Consider the following 6,584-nt stretch of genomic DNA (forward strand, 5'->3'; position numbering starts at 1 on the left):
TTGTATTAAATAATCTTAAGAATTTCCAATGGTAAAATTAAACAAAGCAGAGAACATGGAAGAGTAAACCAAGTAAAGAAAACGAACTAGAATGACGAAGTCTTGATGAGGTAATAAATCTTCTCAGTGTTCCAATGCAAAGAGCAATCACAAATTAAATCCTAAGAACTATGAATGTCTAGAGAGAAAACTAGAGGAGGAGTAAAAACTAGATCTAATTTAAACTTGTGTAGAATGAATGTTCTCTTTGGTTTCTGCATGTTTTCTGGCTCTAGTCTACTGTTCTGGGCCGAAAACTGGGTCAAAATAGGGTCCAAAATCGCCCCCAGCGAATCCTGCAGATTATGCAGATCGCGCATGTCACGCGATCGCATCATCCATGCGGACGCGTCATTCGCGCTTTCCTCGCCACGTGTTCGCGTCGTCCACGCCTCCGCGTTGCTCGTGCTTTCTAGTCCGCGTGGTCGCGTGAGCCATGCTGCCGCGTCACTGCGATTTTCCTCTTTTGCGCGGTTGCATGAGCCATGCGGCCGCGTCACTTCTCGCTGGTTATCTCCTCAATTTCTTGTGTTCCTTCCATTTTTTCTAGCTTCCTTTCCAATCCCCAACTCATTCATGCCCTATAAAGCCTGAAACGCTTAACACACAATCACGGCATCGAATGGAATAAAGGAGAATTAAAATGCATAATTAAAAGTCTCTAGGAAGCGGTTTTCAATCATGTAATAATTTCAGGAAGAAAATATAAATGCATGCTAAATTAATGAATAAGTGGGTAAGGATCATTATAAAACCACACAATTAAACACAATATAAACCATAAAATAGTGGTTTATCAACCTCCCCACACTTAAACATTAGCATGTCCTCATGCTTAATTGAAGGAGATAAAGTAAATAAGTATGAACATGTAGAAACTCATGCAATGCAATGCAATCATATATATATATATATATGAATGCAACTATATGATTCTTGTCCACTTGATCAAAAGTAAATAAGCTCTTCAAAATAATTACAAATCAAACTCCACTAATTCTATCATCATACAGTAAGACAGATAAAAGTGCAAGAAGATAGCTCATGAAAGCAGGAACATGGAAATTCAAGCATGAACCCTCACTGATGATGTATGTACGCTTTAACCTCTCTAGTGTATAGGGTAATCACTCTATCCTTCTCTAATCATGCTCTCTAACTTTTGTTCTTCTCCTAACCAATCAACAACAGTTAATAACCAATGCAAACATCATGAGGTCTTTTCAAGGTTGTAATGGGGCCAGGTAGGTAGGATACATGTATGGTCAAGTGAGCTTATAAATGAATCTTTAATTAACCCAAGCTTCAACCCAACCTATATAACTTGCATAACTAGAATTCATACCTACCTACCCAGAATTTTCCTTTTACATTCCATACTCATGTATCAACTTTTTATTTTAATTTTTATCATATGTGCATTGATCTTTGAATTCTCAATTCAGCATTGGGATAATTTTGTCCCCTTATTCATTTATTTATTAAAATATTTTTTTTAATTTTTTTATATTTTTTATATTTTTTATATTTTTTATATTTTATATTTTTTATTTTTTATAGAGGCAAAAATAAACATAGCTTATCAATGCACATAGATTTTTAATTCTTATAGTTTCACATGAGTAGGTATCCAAATTCCCATTAAATTATCATGACACATTCCCTTAATAACTTTTGTTTCCACAATTTCCCATACTTAACTAGCACATACAATTCTATCTTAAGCTAACCAAAAATTCAATTTGGGATATACAATTATTTTTCCGCTTAAGGCTAGTAATGTGGTGAAATATAGAACAAATGAGATTTAAAGGCTCAAAGTGGTTAACAAAGGTAATTGAAAAGGGTAGGCTTAATTTGGATGAGTGAGTTTAAACAAATAATGGCCTCAATCATGTGCAAGCATATAAATATAATAAATATTGGACATATAAGATAAAACAAAATATAGATTATAATCATAGAGAAGTAAACACACAAGAATAAAATAATTATGGTTAAATAATGTAACCATGCATAAAGGCTCAAATCTTCACAGGTTGTGTGTTCTTTAGCTCAAACATCATGTTCCAAATACAACTTCAAGAAAATTTATCATAAAAATGTGTAAAATTAGTGAAATTTTGTTCCAAAGATAGAGTCTTAGAAGAAACTTATTGTCTTTTCAATCAAGTAGAGCATGCATGCAACTAACCTATTTCTATGCAATTTATCCTATTCTATAAAAGAAAGAAAAACTAACTAAAATATCCTAATTTATTGGTGCTAGGGAAGAGAAATTACCTCCGGAAGTCAGGTACTGACCGACCTCCCCACACTTAAGGCTTTGCACCGTCCTCGGTGCCATCTGTCAGGAACAGGGGTGGGCTGGTTGCAGTATCTCCATAGTTGGGACCATCATGGCTCCCTGTGCTGGTAAAAGAAGTGGAGTCCAGGGTGTCTGAGTCCTTGAAGTGTCCCTTGAGTAGCTCCTTGAGGTGTTTGAATCGGCGCTCGTTACGGCGCTCTCTTAACTTCACTTTCTGTTCTTGCCGATCCAATCTTTTGATTATCTGCTGGAGCAGTTCATCTGTTGTAGGTGCTTGTGGTGTTGAAGAAGGGATATCTTCAACCGGTGCAGTAGGAAGGCTTGTAGTGGCTGCTGGAAGTCTGAGGTACTTCCCATTGGGGACATACTGATCATCCCGTGAAAGCATGGCTTTGGTGTCTCCAGCTCTGTAGGAAACTCCGGCTGCTGAGACAAGATCTGAGACCAAGCGGGAAAAGATAAGTTGCCCGCAATTTGTACGTGTCCCATGGCATTCCGGATATGTCTTGGTAGATTCAGAGGCTGGTCTGTAAGGATGCACCATAGTAGAACGGCCATGTCTGCAGTGAAGGAGGACTCGTGAATGCTCGAAAAGACGTAATGGGACATGATCTGTGCCCATACGTGAGCCTCCAAGGTAAGTGCTGAAGCTGATATTCCCTTAGGGCAGGTACGATGGTATCCGTAGATCCAACGGCTACCAGGTAGTGCGATAACTCTGAGAACAGCTTCCCAGTTAAATTGGTACATTTGGCACTTGAGTGCGGCTTCTTGAAAGGCGTCCAATCCTTCTGGAATAGGGGGAAGACTCAAATCTTGTTGAATAGCCTCTTCTGTAATGGGGACTTGCTTCTGACGGACAAAGACAGACTGCAGGGTAGGCAGGTAGAAGTTAGAGTAGAACTCGACTACCCAAGAAAGATTGACCTGCTTCTGTTGTCTCTGTAGGAAACCCCATTGTCTTCGTTCAATTTGCGACTCAACAAAAGTAGCAATATTGGGCGGGAGGATAAGAAGGTGTTCGTTGTTGTAACTCCTTTCAGCTAGAATAGGGAACATCTGCTCACAGTAGCGATTTGGAAATCGCGCAGTGTCCTTTGCTGGAAAGGCTTTCTCTTTTCATCAACCTTGATGATCCTCTTAACTCTTTTTGTTGAGGGCTTGACTGCAGTTAAAGAAGGCTCTACCACTAGTACTCTTTTAGTTCCTCTTCTTGCTGGTGGTTTGGGAGTAGCTTTCTCTTTTCCTTTCTTGGTGGCCATCCTGAAAAAGGGAAGAGAAAGTAAATTAAATTCAAAGAGATATATAGCAAGGAAGAGAACGGAAAATGTGGTGATGGATGCACATTAGGAGGTAACTGACATTAACACACGCTCATGAGTACATGTGAAAAGTCATCAAAGGAAAATAGCTAGTGCATATAATGACAAGTGAATGCAAGGTGTTTATTGGCATGCCGGAAAAAGGGCATGAGTAGCATAGACCAAGCATTACTTTGTAACAAACCATCACGTTTGTATTGACAATTAAATTCAATTAATATAATAGTAAAGGGAATTTGTGAAAAGCAAGCATTGAATATTAGAATAACATAGAGAAGTGCATAATGCCATATGGGCTTTTTCACAAACACATAGCATGCAAGGTAAATAAAATATAGAAAGTATTAAAGTGAACATGCAAGCAACCCTTTAAAGAAAATAATATATAATTGTCAAACAATTTGCAACAATCCACAAGCATATAAGGAAGAATAATGACTCAAATAAAATTCTAACACCATGTAAAAAGGAAAGAAGAAGAAAGAAAATATGAATAATGAAAAGAAAAAGAAAAGAAAAGAAAATAACATATAAAATAAGAAGAATGATAGAAAAGAAAAGGGTGAAGAAGAAAATAAAACCTTGTTAATGGAGGTGAGGGAGAGAGAGTGAAAGGTGAGATAGAAGGAAGAGGGGAGGAGGAAGAAATAAGGAGGGAAAAGAGAAAATAGGATTTGGAGAGAAAAAGATATGATATTTGGCAAAATTAGAAATAATGTGCGCCGCAAGCGACGCGATCGCATGGGACACGCAGTCGCGCGACTTGCGCTTAAGGTGATTGACGCGGTCACGTCGGTCACGCGGTCGCGTGACCCTAGTTTGTGCTAGTGGTGCAAGGGTTGCCTCGCACTCGCACAACTCTCTGTTCAAAATCATTAAATGCCAAATTTTAGGTGACGCGATTGCATGGGGCATGCGATCGCGTGAGTGGGCAGTTTATGGGGTACGATGCGGTCGCGTGGGGTACGCGGTCGCGTGAGGGGGACTGCGCGTCCAGCACCAGTCCAGCACCACTCTAGCACAACTTTCAGCTGTGCGCCCTTTTTACATCGAAAAATCAGAGCACGCGGTCACGTGGGGCACGCGGTCACGTGAAAGGTCATTATGCCCATACGACGCAGACGCGTCGGCGACGCGGTCGCGTGGGCTGATTTGTGCCATTGGCACTCCTCCAGCCACGCTCCAGCGTGACTCTCTGTTCGTTTTTATTTTTCTCCCCTCTCCTTGCGACGCGGACGCGTCGTTGATGCGGTCGCATCGCGTGGCATATTCCTCTCTCTCTTTTTTTTTAAATAAAAGTATGTAAATGCAGATGCACGAAATCTACTAATAATGAGAAGAGTTATTGGATAAGAAAACTAAAAATAGAGAAAAGAACGATCATACCATGGTGGGTTGTCTCCCACCTAGCACTTTGCTTTAATGTCCGTAAGTTGGACGCTCCACTAGCTCAGTCTTTGGCTATGTGGGGATCTTCCAAGAGGAAGATCTCGAGTTCCTTGTCTTTCTTCCGCTTTTCGCCATGGTACAGCTTTAAACGATGTCCATTAACTTTGATAAGCTCCGAGCTCGAAGGATGGCTAAGGTGATAAACTCCGTACGGTTCGGCCTTCTCTACTCTGTATGGACCTTCCCATCTTGATCTCAACTTGCCTGGCATGAGCCTCAGTCAAGATTTATAAAGGAGGACTGAGTCCCCATGTTGGAACTCTTTCCTCTTGATGTTCTGGTCACGTACAGCCTTCATCTTCTCCTTGTGTAGTCTTGAGTTCTCATAAGCTTCTAGGCGAAGGCTCTCCAGTTCTTGCAGTTGCAACTTCCTTTCAGCTCCGGCTTTCTCAATTCCCATATTGCACTCCTTGACTGCCCAAAAGGCTTTGTGCTCTATTTCAACTGGGAGATGGCAAGCTTTTCCATAAACTAAGCGGAAAGGACTCATCCCAATAGGTGTTTTGTAAGCTGTTCTGTATGCCCAGAGTGCATCTTGTAGCCTGGTGCTCTAGTCTCTTCTATGAGTCTTTACTATCTTCTGCAAGATACACTTTATCTCTCTATTTGACACCTCGGCTTGCCCATTGGTCTGAGGATGGTATGCTGTCGCAACCTTATGAATTATCCCATGCTTCTTCATTAGTCTTGTTAGTCTCCTGTTAGAAAAATGGGTGCCTTGATCACTCACGATTGCTCGTGGTGATCCAAAGCGACAGATAATATGGTTTCTCACAAAGAAAACAACAGTGTTAGCATCATCAGTGCGGGTACGAATTGCTTCCACCCATTTGGAAACGTAATCCACAGCTAACAATATATAAAAATAACCATTAGAATTTGGAAATAGACCCATGAAGTCAATGCCCCAAACATAAAAAATTTCACAGAAAAGCATATATTGTTGAGGCATCTCATCCCTCTTGGATATATTACCAAATTTTTGGCATGGGAGGCAAGATTTACAAAATTCAGCAGCGTCTCTAAAAAGAGTAGGCCACCAGAATCCACAGTCTAAGATTTTTCTAGCAGTTCTTTGAGGACCAAAATGTCCTCCACTCTCAGATGAGTGACAGGCCTCTAAGATGGACTGGAATTCTGATTGAGGCACACACCATCTAATTACTTGATCAGCGTCACATCTCCATAAATATGGGTTATCCCATATATAATATTTAGACTCACTTTTCAGCTTGTCTCTTTGATGCTTAGAAAAGTTTGGAGGAAATGTGCGACTAACTAGATAATTAGCTACAAATGCATACCAAGGAGATACCTCAGATACTGCTTGCAGGTTATCAAATGGAAAATTATCATCTATAGGAGCAGAATCATCCTTAATGTGCTCAAGGCGACTCAAGTGGTCTGCCACTAAATTCTGGTTACCACTCCTATCCTTTATTTCTAAATCAAATTCTTGTAATAGT

This window comes from Arachis hypogaea, chromosome 17 (assembly GCF_003086295.3).
Source record: "Arachis hypogaea cultivar Tifrunner chromosome 17, arahy.Tifrunner.gnm2.J5K5, whole genome shotgun sequence".
In the NCBI taxonomy this organism is placed as follows: domain Eukaryota; kingdom Viridiplantae; phylum Streptophyta; class Magnoliopsida; order Fabales; family Fabaceae; genus Arachis; species Arachis hypogaea.